Source organism: Prunus mume, linkage group LG1 (assembly GCF_029339155.1).
Source record: "Prunus mume cultivar Tortuosa linkage group LG1, ASM2933915v1, whole genome shotgun sequence".
NCBI lineage: Eukaryota > Viridiplantae > Streptophyta > Magnoliopsida > Rosales > Rosaceae > Prunus > Prunus mume.
In genome coordinates this window covers 4,373,399-4,391,047 of record NC_142698.1, presented here as the reverse complement: position 1 = coordinate 4,391,047, position 17,649 = coordinate 4,373,399, and the positions used below count along the sequence as shown (strand labels likewise).

The following is a 17,649-nucleotide window of genomic DNA, read 5'->3' as shown; positions in this document are numbered from 1 at the left end:
CACACATTTATGTCTGAATACCTGAGGTGGCTTAAGGGAATATAAAGCTCTGAAAAGATCTGATAAATAATCTGAATTCTGATAAATTTAAAACTATGTCGCTGACTCTAAGATTTAGCTAAAATCCCTTTTTCCCTCTGAGTGTCTGACACTTGGCTAATGCTGGGTGTAAAAGACTAGTTTACCTTTTTAACTGAATTTAAATAAAATTTTAATGTGACTTCTACCAAAAATTCGGCAGATTCTCCTCAGAATCAACATTTCCCAAAAAATTTCTACCTGTAAAACAAGTATATATGTTTAAATATATATCTATATCACAACTGCCAGCATGTATCGAATTATATCCAAAAGGAATCAAGGATCATAACACTCAAGCCTCAGGTTGCAACAATTCAAATAAATGAACTTGCTCATAAAATTCATCTCAACCTTCAGATCAAACATAAACTCTGGTAATCTCATTCAACAGCCTGTAACTTAAAATATTTAAAAGCATATAATAAGATACTGAACTCATGCATTCCTGCTTATACATAACTTACTAAGCAATACTCTTGCTGAAAAAAAAATTGAATATATAATTCATCCTGCTTTGTAATCCTTGCTGGACTCAGGAGACATTTGGTCAACTCTGATCCGCAATCCTGGCTCTCACGGTCCGGATAATCTGTAAGACTCGTGGGGCAAAATATGCTAGAAGTAATCTGAAACTGTTTAATACCATATCCAATAATAACAATTACACTCAACAATCTAAATAACATAAAATAAGATAAATTAAAGCAATCTGGATGAAAATAAAATAAAATAAACAAACTTTGAATAAACTTGCATCGAACTCATTTAAAATTCATAAGTAATCATGTGTGGGTATATGTATGTATATATATATATATATGTAGATGTAATGCTTAAGAAAATAATGATAACTGTATAAAATCCTCTCCACCTAGGCGTACTTCATAGTGATCCAACCTCGATATCCATCAATTCCTCGATAACGTCAATTTCCGCAGTCTCGAGGATACAAAATCAACCCGAGCCGCGAAGCGATATCCCAATTCCTGGCAGTCTCGGTGACATAAAGTCAGCAGAGCCGCAATCGCGTGACTCGGGGATCAGTAGTCAACCTGATCCGCAATAGCGCGTGTCTCGGAGACAACCTCTCAATCGGAAGCCGCACCGCACCACGGCCAGCGTCCCGAACTCGTGGGGCAAAATAATCGATCAGACATCGACACCACACGGCTCAGCGTCCCGAACTCGTGGGGCAAAATAAGCTTTCAAGGCATCGGGGTACTCACAGTGGGTTTGAAAACCATAATCTGCTATTTTCACAACTTCCAATAAATTGGTGTTCAACTGAGCTTAAAATATATTCATATATACATAATTATATACATATATTTATATATACCAAAATCTGATGAAAACCAAAAATTAAATTTCTTCCTTTTCAACCCCTGAATATGTGCATCAACTACTTAGCTAGTTGGTTAACCACCTTACTCTCCGCTGAGCATATAATTCCAATAATAACTTTATACCCTTACAACACAATTAATCATAAGAACAAATATAGATAATTAAATACTGATCTTACTAAACCTCAGTTCTCGACATATAAGCATATAATAACATGTATAACAAGTTTCTCAAATGAAAACCTTAACAAATTTTTCAAATCCTTCTGGATATCTGTTTTCTCCGTCACACCAATGCAATAAATAAAATAACAATATAAAATAACAATTGAAATAGCAATTGGAATAAAACAACCTAATAATTGTCCAGCAATTCTGAAAATACGGATGCACATGTAATGCAGTGTCTACAGGAAGTTAACCTAATGCTTTGATACCAATTGAAACGATCCGACCCAAATTCCACTTTGAAACCGGCCGAATCCCGTTTAAAGCGACACACAGGTATCGTGGATCGTAAATGACCAAAATGCCCCGAAGTGATAACACAAACTCGCCCTATCTCGCGGCTGCGCAATCGTAGGCTGCCTACGCACTTTCTCGGGATCTGCCACACGTAGTTCTTTCACCGCCTCGACTGTAATTGGTTCAATTATCCGTAAAACATACTCTAGGTTGACGCGTTTTGGAGTATCCGGACTCGCTTACGATCCACAAATACTATACGATCCGAATTACCTAGATCAACATACCGAAAATTGTTACGATCCAACGGTGCAAAACTAGTGAACCGGAAATCACACACTAAGCGAGATCAGATTCGGGTTCAAACGGTATCCGAATTAAGATCCGCGAAATCCTATGCGCTGCGTGAGGACTAGAGATCACTCTAGAATGACTGTGGTCCCCACTGCTTCCCACGCGCCGCACGTGGCGTAGCGTAGTGCTTAAAGCGATAACGCCGCCGAAAATCTCAACATCTCGGTTCAAGACTTCTATCCTAGGTAAAACACCCTATTTGGAACCACTTTTGTTCTTGGACCAACCCCAAAAGTGGCCGAAAATGGCCGGAACAGCGACTCGAAAACCGGCTGAAACCTAGCTCGTAAATCGAGCTATCTACGCTGAAAATTTCTGAAATCCTACCCAACCAGCAGCTAGAGCACGAAAAATAGCTAGAAAACCATACCTCACTCGTCTGAAACGATGGCCGGAGGAGGGAGAACGAGCTCCACGAAATTCCGTCAAAAACTGTCCAAACCACCCTGTTTCGTGGCGGTTTCCGGCTACCACGACGGCAGATCGAGACTGAGATGGGCTGGGACTGGAAGAGCAAAGTGTGGTGGTTCTAACGTGACCGGTCTTGCCTGAATCGGTGACCGGAGGTGGGAGAAATCGCCCCGGGAAGCTGGCTGGTCGAGCTCCGCGAAACCCAGAAATTTCTGGGTTTATATAAACTGAAGTTTGAAATATTTACGGTTATGCCACTGAACTTCTTTTGATCGTAACTCCTTCGTTACAACTCCGATTTGAGCCCGTTACATGTCTACGAACTCGTTTCGTCGCGCTCTATGCAACGGTATAACTAAAATCCCCAAATTCCTTCCCGGTCAAAAAGTCAACTTTTAAACTAATAAAATATTCTAGGGGTATTTTTGTCTTTTTCTCAAATAAATTAATAATTAAATATTAATTTTAGGTTTGGGTTATTACATCTAAGCCTCCACAATAGTGGTCTAAATCCCAGTTCAACTCAGGAGTTAAATGTGACATGCTCATCAACAACTTGTGCGAGTCATTCAACAACACAATTAAGGTTGCAAGAGATAAGCCAATCATCACTTTAGTGAGATGATAAGAATTCTATTGATGAGTAGAATCGTATCCAAAAGGAGCAAGATGATGAGTTGTTCTTATGAAATATGCCCTAACATTTTAAAGCTATTGCAAGATAAAAAAGTTTATATCTGGGCAATGCACTGTGATGTGGTCAGGAGGCTCTAAATTTCAAGTGGATGGTGGCAAAGGGGATCAATATGTGGTGGACTTAGACAAACACACATGTTCTTGTAGGGAGTGGGACTTGTCTGGTATATCATGTCCCCATGGTATTGTTGTAGTACAGTACAAAGGTGGTAAACCAATTGAGGAATATGTCAATTTATGCTATAGCGCATCAACCTACCTTGGAGCCTATGATAACCTTATACAACCAATCAATGGTCCAAATCTATGGGGTAGGTATGAGCATGAAGCTATTAAGCCATCTTCATATAGTGGACAACCAGGAAGACCAAGGAAACTAAGAAGAAAGGAGCCTGAGGAGAAAACTGCCAAATGTGGGAAGAAATAGCTTGGAAAATAGGGCATTGCTATGAGGTGCAGCTACTGTGGAGAAGAAGATAACAACACCAAGACTCATCATAGGCATCTGCCTCCAAATCAAAAGAAGAAAACTGAAGAAGCATCTGTCTCCAAGGGGAAAAGAAAAGGGAAAAAAAAAAGCTGCAAAGGGTAAGAAGACAAATGAAGAAGCAACTCTTGTAAGTCTCTAAACCTTAGTCTCTTCATTTATAAGCTATGCATGTATGGTTACTGTGACTTATAAAATTGCCTTGATGTTTATAGACAAAAAACCCACCAACTGAACCAATTGCAATGAGGATAAGAAGGTCCATATCCACCAATTCAATAAAGGCACCCACCCAGGTTAGTAACAATCAATGTGGGATTCATTTAACTGCACATGTGGTGGTTCTAAGTATCAACTTGCATGAAATGCACATTTGTGTTATGTAGCCCAGCCAAGTAACAAGTAACTATGGAGAAAGACCAAGTCAACCCATAACTAGAAGCAGAAAGATAAAACAATTATGCAAAAACATGTGAAGGCAGAAGATATTTGGATCACAGTTTTAGTTTTTGTTTGGTTATGTTTTGCATTTTGAGATGGGAAGAATTATGGTCAACTCTAAAATGGTATATTTTTAAATGGGAATTGATTATTTTGAGATGGGAACTTGTGTTAATTGTGACTTGGGTTTGAGATTGGAACTTATTTTGAGAATTGAGATTGTGCTTATGTATTTTGAGAATTGAGATTGGAACCATGTATTTTGAGTGTATTGCAGATTGGTGCTTATGTATTTTGAGAATTGAGATTGGAACAATGTATTTTGAGTGTATTGCAGATTGCAACTTATGTATTTTGAGACTTGAAACTTGAGATTGGAACTTGTGCATTTTGACAATGTTAATGCATAAATTACATTTTATTATAGCTAGGGCATAAATTACATTTCATTACAATGTTATCATACAAACTAGAGGTGTCAAATAGGACGAGCCGGCCTAGCACGGCACGATCCCAGCCCGTTTAAATAGGGCACGACACGGCAAGAGCACTAATATTAGTGGGCCGTGCTCGAGACATGACAAAAGCTTGGGCCTGGCCGGGATCCAAAAATTAGGTATAATGGACTAGGACGGCCCTTAGCCAGACATGGACCACCTAGCCCAACATGGACTGGCTTGGCGAGCCTGTTTCAAGCATTGCTCGAACCCGGCCCTCTTAGCCTTTTTTTTTTTGGTTGAAACAAAAGTAAAAACCCACTTAACAATGAAAACAGACTTGGAGAGTTGGACTCAAAGCATTAAAGCGTGAAGAGCAGTGTGTGAAGAAGCGATGAAAACAAAGCCTCGTCTCCTCCTCTTCCTCTCAATTTTTGCATCGATACCCTTGGATTTGGTTGGAGGAAAACGCTGTTGGCTTCTTCTTCCAACATATCATAAATCTTTAGGAAATGCCCCCAATTATAAAAACCCTCTCTTTCTACATACTTGGATTTTCAAGGTAAGAGCTTTAACCCTATAGTTTCTATGTTTGGTTACTCAAACTTTGTGAGAAACATTGATTGTAGGGTCTGAGCTTGCTCAAACACTAATACAGTGGAGAAATCATTGCTTGCTCAAATTTTGTTTCCATGGAAAATTTAAATATTCTTCAAGATTTATCGGGAAATTAGCAAATTGAAACTTTTGGCTTATATAAAGATAGTTTTTGTTTGCTACTTTAATTAGTTCTTGAGCCTAATGGTAGAACATACACTGTTTTTGTTTTGATTTTTAATTATTTATCAAAGACAACATTCTAAATTTTTTGGTTTTTTGACGTGGATCACTACAAGGAAAAACCCTAGTTTGGTCGCCTAATGTATGGTTTTAGTCGCTGATAAATATTGCCAACGAAACTTTCGTCGCAATCTAGCCTTCATAGAAGGGTCGTCGTAGATATTGGAAACAATGACAAAAAACTATTTTGGTTGTTGATTCTCATAAGCAACCAGTAGTTCTCGTCGCCCATTTCTCATAATTTCGTCATCGATCCCTTGCCTCTTTGGCGCGCAAAATTGATAAATGGAGTGAAAGTCCAAGGGATTGGCGACCAAATAAATATTGGTCGCAGTTTACCATTGGCGTCCTACAATTTGGGTCTCCAAAAAGTGTAAAAGTTTGGTCGTTGAAGTTATGTTTATTGGCAACCAAATAAAAATTTGGTCTTGGTTTATATTTAATGTCAATATTTTTGGTTGCTTATAATAAAAGCTTTGGTCGGGATAATCTATCTACATCCAAGTTTTTGTCTCAAATATTGAATTATTTTGTCGCCAAGTACTTTGATTTTGAGGTTTTTTAAATTGTTTAAAAAACTAAAAATATATATTTTATTGAATATTAATAATATATTTTATTTTATTTTATTTTTTATTATTAATTTAATATAGTTTTTATAAAACTTTTATTAAATGTCCCAAATAAAATTACCACATATAAGACTACCCCAACTAAAAATTCTACAAAGTACATAATATATATCACCATAAAAACATATCATATTCCATGCAACATTTTCTTTTTAAAAGCAAAAGGGATTCATAAGCAAAATATAGTGACATGTACCTCCACTTTCCTTCAAAAACATACAAAAGTACTTCTTCATCTCTTTAAGTCTTAGGAACAATTGCCACAAGCAACATAAACATATGCATCCGTTCATACCAAAGCCTACATAAAATTTTAGGTAAGTGTATATACTACTTAATATATGGATGAGCAATGTGTGTGATCACAATCATACTTACTAGGCATAAGTATGGTGAATCTGACCAAAGTTACAAATCATATTCTTGATCACACATATCTTTGATTTGAAACAAAAAATTACCCCAACAATCTCTCTTGTAATTTCAAAGCTTATTAACATAGATATTTTCCCCTTTACTCTTCTTCTATGTCGCTTATGTTCACGATACTTTGAGGTTGGCCAATACCATTTTCTTCTGGATTTTCACCTTGTGTCAGCATGGTCCAATTTTTAAATGATTTTTGGCATGTAACATGGAGCGTTGGTTGTGGTTCTATATTTAAATTGTTTTCGCACGATGAAAATATTTTTGGTTGTTATTAGTGGATTTAGCTTTATGCTCATACACTCTAAATGTGAAGGGGGAAATACAATGTAACAGACTATAGAAATAACATAATTTTGGAGATGTGAAGCCCGAAGGCTACACAGAGCTCCTACACAAACTTACTTGAAACAAACTTCAATAAGATTGATACTCTTGATACTCACTTGATACACACACTTGATACACCCTTGACACACACATTACATACAGTGGATACGCCGCCTATCAACATTAAACATAACCATAACCACTATACCCACTAAACCTCACTTTTACTTCAACTCATAAACTAGACATAATAGCTAAACCCTTTATATTCTAACTCTTTATTTTCTTAACTCCTGACCTTTGAAATTACCCCAACAATCTCTCCCGTAATTTCAAAGCTTATTAACATAGATATTTTCCCCCTTACTCTTCTTCCATGTCGCTTATGTTCACAACAATTTGAGGCTGGCCAATACCATTTTCTTCTGGATTTTCATCTTGTGTTAGCATTCCAATTTCTAGCTCTAAATCCATCACTTGATCTTGTAGTGTCTCAATATCTTCCTGCAGCTTTCCACATTTAATCTTGAAATTCATCAACGCATTAAAGTTGACATCGAGCACTTTAATGATGTCTTATTCAATCCAATAATTTAGACAAAAATATGCCGCTAAGTGTTCATCCTCCTTCTTTGTGTTTTTCCATTTACTTGAAAAATTTGGATGTGGGCCTCCATTGACACATGAATTGCATTGCATAAGCCGGTCCCTTGGTTGCAAAATTAAAATGTGGTTCAACATTAAGGTTGCGTGCAGCTTCAATCAAAATAGGCTTGAATGACACAACGACTGATATACTCATCTTTTTCTCTTTCTGGCTGCAAGAGAGAACGTAATTAATAACCAAACACTTTCCTTCATGAATCAAAAACACTCAATTTTTTTTCCTTTTTTTTTTCTTATGGGTGCACATTTGCCCCAATCTTCAAAAGAAAGATTGTTCCTTTTTTCTCTTCGGCATCCTTGTGCCTTTCTCTCTTCCTTCAAAGCATCCATGTGCCTTTTTCTCTTCCTTCAGCATCCTCGTGCCTTTCTCTCTTTCTTCAGCATCCATGTGCCTTTTTCATTGGCATTAATATGCCTCTCACTTACAGCCAACACACAAAAAAACATTTTTTTCTTACACATCTCAAGCCCATGATAAAACCTTTTAATAACAACAAAAAAAACAGGTTCATCATGCCAACACACTTTAAATATATAACCACAACCAACCCTTCATGCTACATGCCAAAAATTATTCAAAAATTAGACCATGCTCCAAACGCCACATATGTGATACAAATCCTCATGACCGAATCAGCTTTGATACAACTTATTGGTGGATTTAGCTTTATGCTCATACACTCTAAATGTGAAGGGGGAAATACAATGTAACAGACAAAAGAAATAACATAATTTTGGAGATGTGAAGTCCGATGTTTACACAAAGCTCCTACACAAACTTACTTGAAACAAACTTCAATAAGATTGATACTCTTGATACTCACATGATACACACACTTGATATACCGTTGACACACACATTACATACGGTGGATACGCCGCCTATTTATAGGCCATAATATTAACTCAACATTAAACATAACCATAACCACTATACCCATTAAACCTCGCTTTTACGTCAACTCATAAACTAGACATAATAGCTAAACCCTTTATTTTCTTAACTCCTGACCTTTGAAATTACCCAAACACAAAACAACCAAAAGGTTTAAAACCTACCTAATGACCATGACCAATATCTTCAAGACTAGTATACACACCATCATTACTACCTTGTAAGTTATCACTGTGATCAGTTGTAGAATCATCAGAATATGAATAAGAAGAATCAGGTCGGAGCCGAGGTCCCTTACCATTGCACTTACTATTGTGTTTACGCTTCTTCCTAGATCTATCATTAATCCTAGCTTGTAGTTGCTTAACGATGTCACAAAGTTTCTCCATAGTTTCTGAGAGCTTATTGTATATCTCATCTTCAATCACATAGTTTTTGCCATATCTACTTGTAGAGCGAGAACTAGTCTCCACTTGAAGATTCGAGCCCAATCTGTGTATCCTCTTACCCGATCCAATCCCAAATTCTTTAGTCATTATTGATGCTCTTTTTGAAAGGGTCAACTTAGATAGGGGAGTATTAGATCTTCAGTAGGGGAGAAGGTGAGGACCTTCGAAATTTGGAGAACCTGCAGAAGACAATGAGGAAGAAGCAATCGTCAAGCTTTGGATACCGATGTGGTGCCTATAGAAGGCTCTCCGATGCTTAAGTCAGCTACGTGTGGTAATTTTGGCAGAGTAACAGTAAAGGTGAGAAAATAGTTTCCTTTTTTACTTGGGCACTGTTCCCTATATATAGGGAAGTGAAAATGGGAGTTTTGTACAAAGTTTCGATGTGGGACTTTGTGCAAGCCGATGTGGAGGTGACACTTGTCCCTGGAAATTAGGTTTAGCAGTCGAGAGCTTCAGAGGTGGATGCAGCTTCAGAAGAGTATCTTCTTTCGGCATGTTAGAAGGTGTTGACGTCACTCTTCTTCTAAGGTTTTATCTATGTGTACCTTTGGGGTACTTCAGCAAGGGAGAAAGCATGTCAGCCTTGGTGCCCGTTGTTTTAGTATTGGATTTGCTCGGTTGATTATGGTGTAAACATCCCCTAAGTTTGCGGCCAAGAAGAAGCTTCTAAGCTGGGAACTTGTGAGATTTTTATATAATCATGACCGAGCATTCTTGATCCAGTAAGAGCCGTAGGGCATTCCTAGTCCCCAAGTTGACAAGCTAGAAGGTGCACCAATCTATAAAGGTATGGCTCAAGTACCAGAGATTGCTACCAACCTTCGAGAGCTTTCTAGAGAGTGATGGGCCTTCGGCATGAAGCTGGGAAGGGCCTATGCCATGACCTTAGTGTCATCAAGAGGAAATTTTGAGGCCTTTAGACCCTGGGCACGATCCTTGTCGTTCAGCAAGAAGTTAAGGTAGGTTTGGGCTTAGGCACGAGGTGTGGCCACCAAAAGGTTTTTTGCATGCCCTTTGGGCCTTTGGCAGTCCCTACCGTTCGACAAAGAATGATGGTGGCGCTTAGGGCTTGGCTCAAGCTTCAGCAAGGGAAGGCGTGGTGGGCTTGGGGTTTGTCTCAAGCTTCAGTAAGGGGGAAATTTTTGTGAGCCCTTAGGGCTTACGACACGGCTTGGATCGACTTTTGGCGTGTGGCTGGGCCTAGTAGGTTTTAGCAAGTATTTGAGCTGGGCTTGTAAAGCTTCAGAAGGCTAGGCATGGGCTTCAAAAGGACGTGCGCGAGGGATTTTGGAAGAAGGGAAGTGAGTCCTCCTTGCACCGTTCGTGCATCGTTGGTAACCAAGTCTCCGCAGCGTTCATCTCCACGATCGTTCGGCAAGGGTGGTTGGGAGGATTGTTTGTGAAGCCTTGGCCCGCTGTCGCGGCCACGAGCACACCCGATTTCGGTACAACAGTTTTCTTTTTAGAGCCCAACAGTTCAGCAACACAGGGTGATCTGGAAAGGATTTGCTTTGTTTTCAAGCCCAACAGTTTAGCAGAGGCTCTGCCGAATGACAAGGCTGATTTGGGAAGAAAATCTTGAAGCCTTATTGCCCACCTTTAGCGCGATTTGAAAGGAGAAGTGCAGTTTGTTGCTGAAAAATTCCCTAGGCAAGGTGTGTAGTTTGTACCTTCGGCAAGGTGTTACTGAGAAATTGGAGGCCCTGTGGCACAAAGGGAGGCTGCCGATAGGGGTGATGCTTGTAGGTACTATTCATGAGCCCTCTTTCTTTCTGCACGGACCTTGCCATTCGGCAAGGCTTGTTCCAACCACCCTTTTTTTTTTCTTTTTTTTCTTTTTTTTTTAATTTGAATTTTGGAGCAGGTGTAAGAAATTCAAGAGGGAAGGTGAAATGGTGCTAGCATTTTGCATAACTCGAGGTATCGGTATCTTTGAGTCCTTATAAATAGAACCTTTGGGTGAAGAAGGTAAAACACTTGAGATTTTTGAGAGAAAAATTTGGGAAAAGTGAGGAGGAGAAAAGGAGATTTCTGGCGTGATCCTTTGTGGTGGTACAATGGTCAAAGTGATTTCTGGCAGCCGTTCTGTGGTGGTGCAAACAAGGTTAGAGCTCGTTTCTCTTGGATTTTTGGATTGAAATGTCTTGTTTGGTGTGAATATGTTGAACATTGGGATGAACATATTGAATATGGATATGAACTTGTTAATATCGTTCATAGAGCAAAGAGCATGTAGGTGTGCCATCCTTTTTCGCGTTTTTGTGTTTCGATCCTTCTTGCATGTGGATTAGTTCCTTTTTCTTGTTTCTGCATATTGTAGATGTCTAATAGCTCGGGTAGAGAAAGTCAGGACCCCTTGCCTTTGGTGGGGAAGATACTGAAAGTGATGAGCCAAGCTTGTATGTATGTTCTGAAGGTGAGAGTTCTCAGTTAGAGTATGTGGTAGAAGGTGTGATAGAGAGTAGGATGGTAGGGCTCAAGGGTGAGAAGGGGGAGCCTTCAGTGGATTCTCAGGAGGCTGAATATAGGGATATAAAAAGGAATTATAGTGTGTTAGAGGTTGTGGTTGATCGGGTTCTGGTCATGCCTCAGACACCAGAGGTGGGCTCGAGCAATCAGGTAGGACCATCGAGGTCTGTGGTCCGTGGAGATAGTCGTGGCTTCGCTTGAAGGGCTTGGAACTACAGGTTGGTGTCCTATTGTCGAGGAAGAATACATTGACAGAGGGAAAATTGGCAGAGATTCGATCAGATTATAGTGTCCCACCTTCGTGGGTTTGAGGCTACCAACTGCGGCGGATGTGGTGAGATATCCTTTAGAGGGATGTGTGCTCATTTTTACAGATATGTATAACCATGGCTTCAAACTACAACTTCATCCGTGGGTGCAGATGATGTTGGCCAAACTAGGGTATGTCCTGGGGCAATATAATCCCAACTTCTGGATTTTACTACATGGGGTATATATTGCTTGGTGGTTGGCAGGATTGAGAGAGCCAATGTTTGAGCAATTCATGTATCTTTATTCAGTTTCTAGGCAGTAGGGCAATTTTGGCTGGGTGTAAGCCAATTCCCGAAAGGCGAAAGAGAGAGGTTACTTCATTAGTCACTTGCCTTCTTCTCAGAAATCTTGGAGGAACAGGTGGTGTCTGGCCTATGGTGACTGGGAGTGTCCGTCGAGGAAGATTGTTGCTAAACACGTTCCTAGCTATTTCCAGTCTATAGGTCCTGGGTCCCCTCCTTCAAGACTGATTGTTGTTTTGTTGTGTTTTAACTGTTTTCACTCTTAGTTCTCCATTGTTGTTTGCTATTCCGAGTACAAAGGTTTAAGTGGTATCTAAACTTTATTGCAAGTTCGATGAAGTGGAGGCCTATCTCAAAGGAGAAGGAAGACGAAGTTGGGAAGGTGAGATCGCCGCTATCGGAGACTGATCGGAAGTACCAAAACTTAATCACACTGAAGAATCTTCTGGAGTCGGGACTCTTGCAAGGGAGTAAGTGTTTGAGATATTGTGATTTTTTGTCTTCTTCTACTTCATCTTCTTTGCTTTTTATGATTGTGACTAACTCGGTTTTTTGATGTGAAGTGGCAGGTGTTGTAAAAGGAGCGACGAAGGTAGTCGTGCACATTAATGAAGCAAAGAAGTAGAGGTGGCTGAAGGAGAAGAGAGAAAAGGACAAGGCGTCTCAGGCGAAAAGAGTCAAGAAGGAAGGCGGCAGGCAGCTACGGGAAAGCATCCTCAAGATGATGATGAGGGGCTTATCTCCTAAGCCTTGGCTGGGAAGAGAAAGGCTTTGGAGGAGGCTCATCATAGTGTGATAGGGACGGGCCGAGGCTTCCTTTCATTTTCGAGCACCGCCAAGCTTCCCTTTGGTATGGAGGAGGTCTTTGCGAGGGGACGGAGGCGGTTGACTTCGGCGAGCTACGTCGAGAAGAAGAAGGTGAGCCTGGCCATGCACCGATAGGAGGTGCCCTTAGTCAACGTCTTCCTTGAAGGCGTTAAGAGTGACTCCGAGGCCTTGGCCAGGATGCAGACCTCCTTCTTTGCAAAGCGGCGGCAGAAGATGATCTTTACGTCTGCCTATGTAAGTTATGTCTTTGTAAAAATTTCTTATTTGTTATGTTGGTTTTTCTTGAACTGACAAAGCTTTGTTTTGTAGGCCTTTGGCGAGATGTACATCAATCTAGCTAAGGCAGATAAGGAGATCGAAAGGATGAAGAGGCGCGAGGAGATGGACAAGGGTAAGATGGTGGAGGCGCAAGAGGCTATCCAGAAAGGAATGCCTTGATTTTGCAGAAGCGGCCCTTGCAAGGGAGATGGATGAGCTGAAGGAGAGGTTAGCGTCTTAGCGGGCGCTAGCCAAGGTGAACAGAAGAAGGCCGAGGAGATAGCTTCTACCGAGCCGAGCGGTGAGTCATCAACTTGAGGAGTTGAACAGTTATATTCGATCGATTGGTGGATGAGCAGATTCACCTTTGGGAGGAGACCTTTGTGAAGTTCAACCCTTCGCTTGAGATGAACTTTGATACAAGTGGTGTGCCTCCTTCGGTTAGTCATGTTGCCGATTCTACTACTGTTGCCTTGCCAGTTGAGGAGACCGTCCTCGCCCATGAGCCTTGCCGTGGATGTATTGCTGCCGAGGCTTGAGGGCTTTTCCTGCTTTATGTATTTTTTCTATTTTTAGAACAGTGATGTGTTATTTTTGTTTTGTATAAACATTTTGCCTTTGCCATGGGGCAAAGTTGCCTTTATTTTCTATGATATTAGACATATTTTCTTTGGTTGGCAAAAATGATAACATGTGATGATAGAGATAAGCCGAAGTCAGGCATATCATTAAATAGATGTCGAAAGGCAAAAGCATAGACCTGAGACCAAAGATAAGTGACGAGGCATGAGGAAACAGGAAATCTTACTTGGACACTAAGTAAAAAGCGTCCCGTGATCACTTATGGTAGTACTTAAGGTGATCAGCGTTCCATGGAAGAGGTAGAGTCTTGCCATTGGGATCACGGAGCTGATAGGTGCTTAGGCGGCAGACCTTGGTGACCTCACAAGGGCCTTCCCATGTGGGTCCCAAGGTACCTTCGGTAGAGTTTTTGGTGACATGTTGTTCATAAGAGGCATTGTGCATGCTTGCCTAGTCACGAAGTTCTTCGATTAGGTAAAGGTTCAAGGCCAACTGTCCGTAGTTGGCTTTAGCGTCATAGGTGGAGGCTCGGTATGTGGGCTGGGCAATCTCTACCGGGGCCACGACTATAGGTACCAAAGGAAAGAGAGAAATGCGTCTCCCCTATGAAGGTACGGAAGGTGGTGCGGTAGGACCAGAGAACCTCTGGGAGTAATTCTGGCCAGCACCCTTTGGCTTTGTCAAGTTTGGTCTTCAGGGTTTTCTTGATGATTTTGTTCACAGCTTCGACTTGGCCATTGGATTGAGGGTGGGCTGGGGAGGTGAAACAAAGACGTATCTTGAGGTTGGAGCAAAATTGTCTAACTTTGGCATTGTCAGTCAAACATAAAAAAGAAAAAAAATAAGTTGAACATGTAGCTTACTAAAAGTATAGGAAAATTTATCATTTAAAATAGGAAAATTTATCATTTACCCCCTTATTCTCAGCTGCTTCGTTGATCCATACGTCATTATCCCTGTGCATATGCATGTTGTTCCAATTGTCGATAAGTGTAACATGTTGACCCTCCTACATTTTCCCAAGAAAAAAAAAACCAAATGAGTTTAAGAAATAAAAAGGGTCTAATATGATCAAGACAACAAGAAATCACAAGGGGTCATTTTATTAATATATTTTGCTTCCACGCAGTACCACTTCACCTAATTTCAGTCAAACCCATTGATATTCTTACTTCCTGCCATGCTATTCAGATTATTCAACAAATATCACATTCACCTTTACTTTAATGCTTTTCCTTTTCCAATAACTAACAAAGGAGGACTACATGAACTTAGTAGGAATAACATTAAATGTAAAGAATTTACTAATTACCTTCTCAGCTGCTTCCTTATGTTTCAGGAAAGGGCGTGAACCTCCTGTGTGTTCATATTCTTGCTTTTTCTTGTTATTAGCATTGGCTTTGCACCTTTTCTTTAATAAAAGCACAGATAATTTGTCATATTCCTTCTAACTAATAAATAACAAAATGATCATAATCAATGAGCCACAATAGTACCTAATTAATTAAGATACCTGGTATTTCTCATCTGTGTACAAGTTATCAATTAACCAATGCCACTCCTTTATTTTCCTATGAGTTACAAAGACCTCGTTAGTGGGAGGTGTGGCCCGTGCAAGCTCAAGGTCATGAGCATGTTCCTTAAAGTGCTTATGGAGCTTTGCTTTCCATTCTCCATTAACTCCTGCTCATATGGTCATCAATAAACTCCCAAATATTCGGATCCTCGAGGTCGACATCAAACTTAAACTAACAATTAACCATGAAAAAAAATATTGGATTATCATTTAAATATAAACAATATCTCGTTATATGCTAAACATAAAAATCATCTGCAACAATAACCCAAAAAAAGAAGGTATATCCATATCCATCAGTGTTGTCTAAAGTAAAAATTAAAGAATGTAAGTGCTGACCTTCAGTGCTTTCGCCAGATCCATCTTTTGCTCCAAGGTTACTTTCTTCCACCCGTTTACATTTAGTGGAGCGTTTGCTCGAGTAATTAACCCAATCTCATTGACAAACATATTTTGGATCTCCATAGTTGCCACCAATTTCTATCCTAGATTAAATCGCACCGGAATCAGTGTTTGTAACTTATTAACCACAGAACAAGTACCAAGCCCCACAGTTGGACCACGAGTATCCCTCTGCTTTGACAAAGTCTTTGAACAATCTCCTTGACCTAAAAACCAAAAACAACTTGTCTAAGAATCTAAATTGTTTGTACAATTGGAGTTCTGCTCCTGAAATCAGCTCAAATTTAAAGAGAAATTCATATAAACATCCATATAAAATTGGAGTTTTGGTCTTATATACATCTGCGACCAATTAAGTTCATATAAAATCCGAGACAAATTAGTTCAGCATCATAATAAGTCCATACTTCCAATCTGCCAGATGTCTCGGCTTCTGTAATACCTATCGTAAGGCTGGTTGGTGAGAACATGAATCATATGGGCATGGAAGTAAGGTTGAAGGCGTCGCCGAAGTGACCAAGGCAAAAGCCGTTCTCTATGTCCAGATCCTGCAATGCCTTATTGACGTAGTGTATCTGGATGCTCAGCACCTTCGTGCAATCGGATTAACACGGAGCTAACTACTGTGTGGGAGACTAAAAGGTAGATCATTAGGGTTTCACTAGGCTCAGGTGTGGATAAGAGGGGCACCTTGCTCATGTACGCCTTGAGGTCAGTGAAAGCCTTATCACATTCTAGGGTCCAGGTGATGTTGCGTTTATTTCCTTTAAAGGCTTTGAAGAAGGAGGTGCAGCAATCAATGGCCTTGGAGATGAACCTAGTTAAGGCTATGACATGTCCCTTAAGGCTTTAGATGTCCTTGACCGTCTTGGGCACTTCCATGTCTAAGATGGCCTGAATTTTTTATGGGTTGGCTTCGATGCCACGCTGGCTAATCACGAAGCCGAGGAATTTGCCTGAGGCAACACCAAAGGCAAACTTCGGGGGGTTAAGTCTCATGTTGTGTCGCTTCAGCACCTCAAACATAGTAGATAGGTTGGGGATGTGTTGGTCACAGTACGACTTTTGACTAGCATGTCATCAACATACACTTCCATGGTATGGCCAATCAACAGGACGAAGAGGTTGTTCATAAGGCTCTGATACGTAGCTCCGACATTTTTAGGCCGAAGGGCATCACCTTATAACAATAGTGGCCTCGATCAGTGATGAAAGATGTGTGGCCCTGGTCATCAGGGTGCATGAAGATCTAGTTGTAGCCGAAGTAGGCATCCATGAAGCTGAGAAGGGCGTGGCCCGCTGTAGCATCCACAAGTTGGTCAATTCAGAGGAGAGGGAAGCTATCCTTCGAATAGGCTTGATTCAGGTTGGTGTAGTCGACACACATTCGCCAACCTTTCTTCGGTTTACGCATCATTACCACGTTGACTAGCCACGTAGGGTAGTCCACCTCCTTGATAAAACTGATACTTCGGAGTTTCTCCACCTCCACTTTCATGGCCTCGTATCGTTTTGGGTCATAGACGCGAAGCTTCTCATAACGGGTCGACGCGAGGTTGATCTGAGTCGGTGGGAGATGAGATCAGGCGATATGCTTGGCATATCGTTGTAGGACCAAGTGAAGACCTCGGAGTTGAGGCAGAGAAAGGCTATAAGGGCATAGAAAAGGTCAGGGAGAAGGGAGGTACCGATCTATACTTGCCGATCCGGGAAGTCGTCATGAAGGCAGATGAGTTCGAGGTCTTCCATGGGTTTGGCCTGAGGGGTAACGGATTCTTCCTAGGGTCTTTAGGGCACTCAGTGCCAGCTCAAGGAATGGGTGGGGCTGTAGTGACCGAAAGAGCTTCACGTCGCTGGAGGGTGATGGATTTGACTGCCAAAGCATAGTAGCTTCAGGCGCCTAGTTGGTCCACACGTAGCTTGCTTGTGCCATGGGGAGTGGGGAACTTGAGCAATAGCATTTGCACCAAGGCGGGCGCTCGAGGATGACGTTGTAAGTCGTAGGGCAGTCGACGATTAGA

The 17,649-nt window shown here is 40.7% G+C and overlaps 1 pseudogene; it reads right to left on the bottom strand.

Moving 5' to 3' along the window:
* Positions 1-14,367: 14,367 nt before the first annotated feature.
* LOC148920782 (uncharacterized) lies at positions 14,368-17,126 on the bottom strand (annotated as a pseudogene).
* Positions 17,127-17,649: the final 523 nt, after the last annotated feature.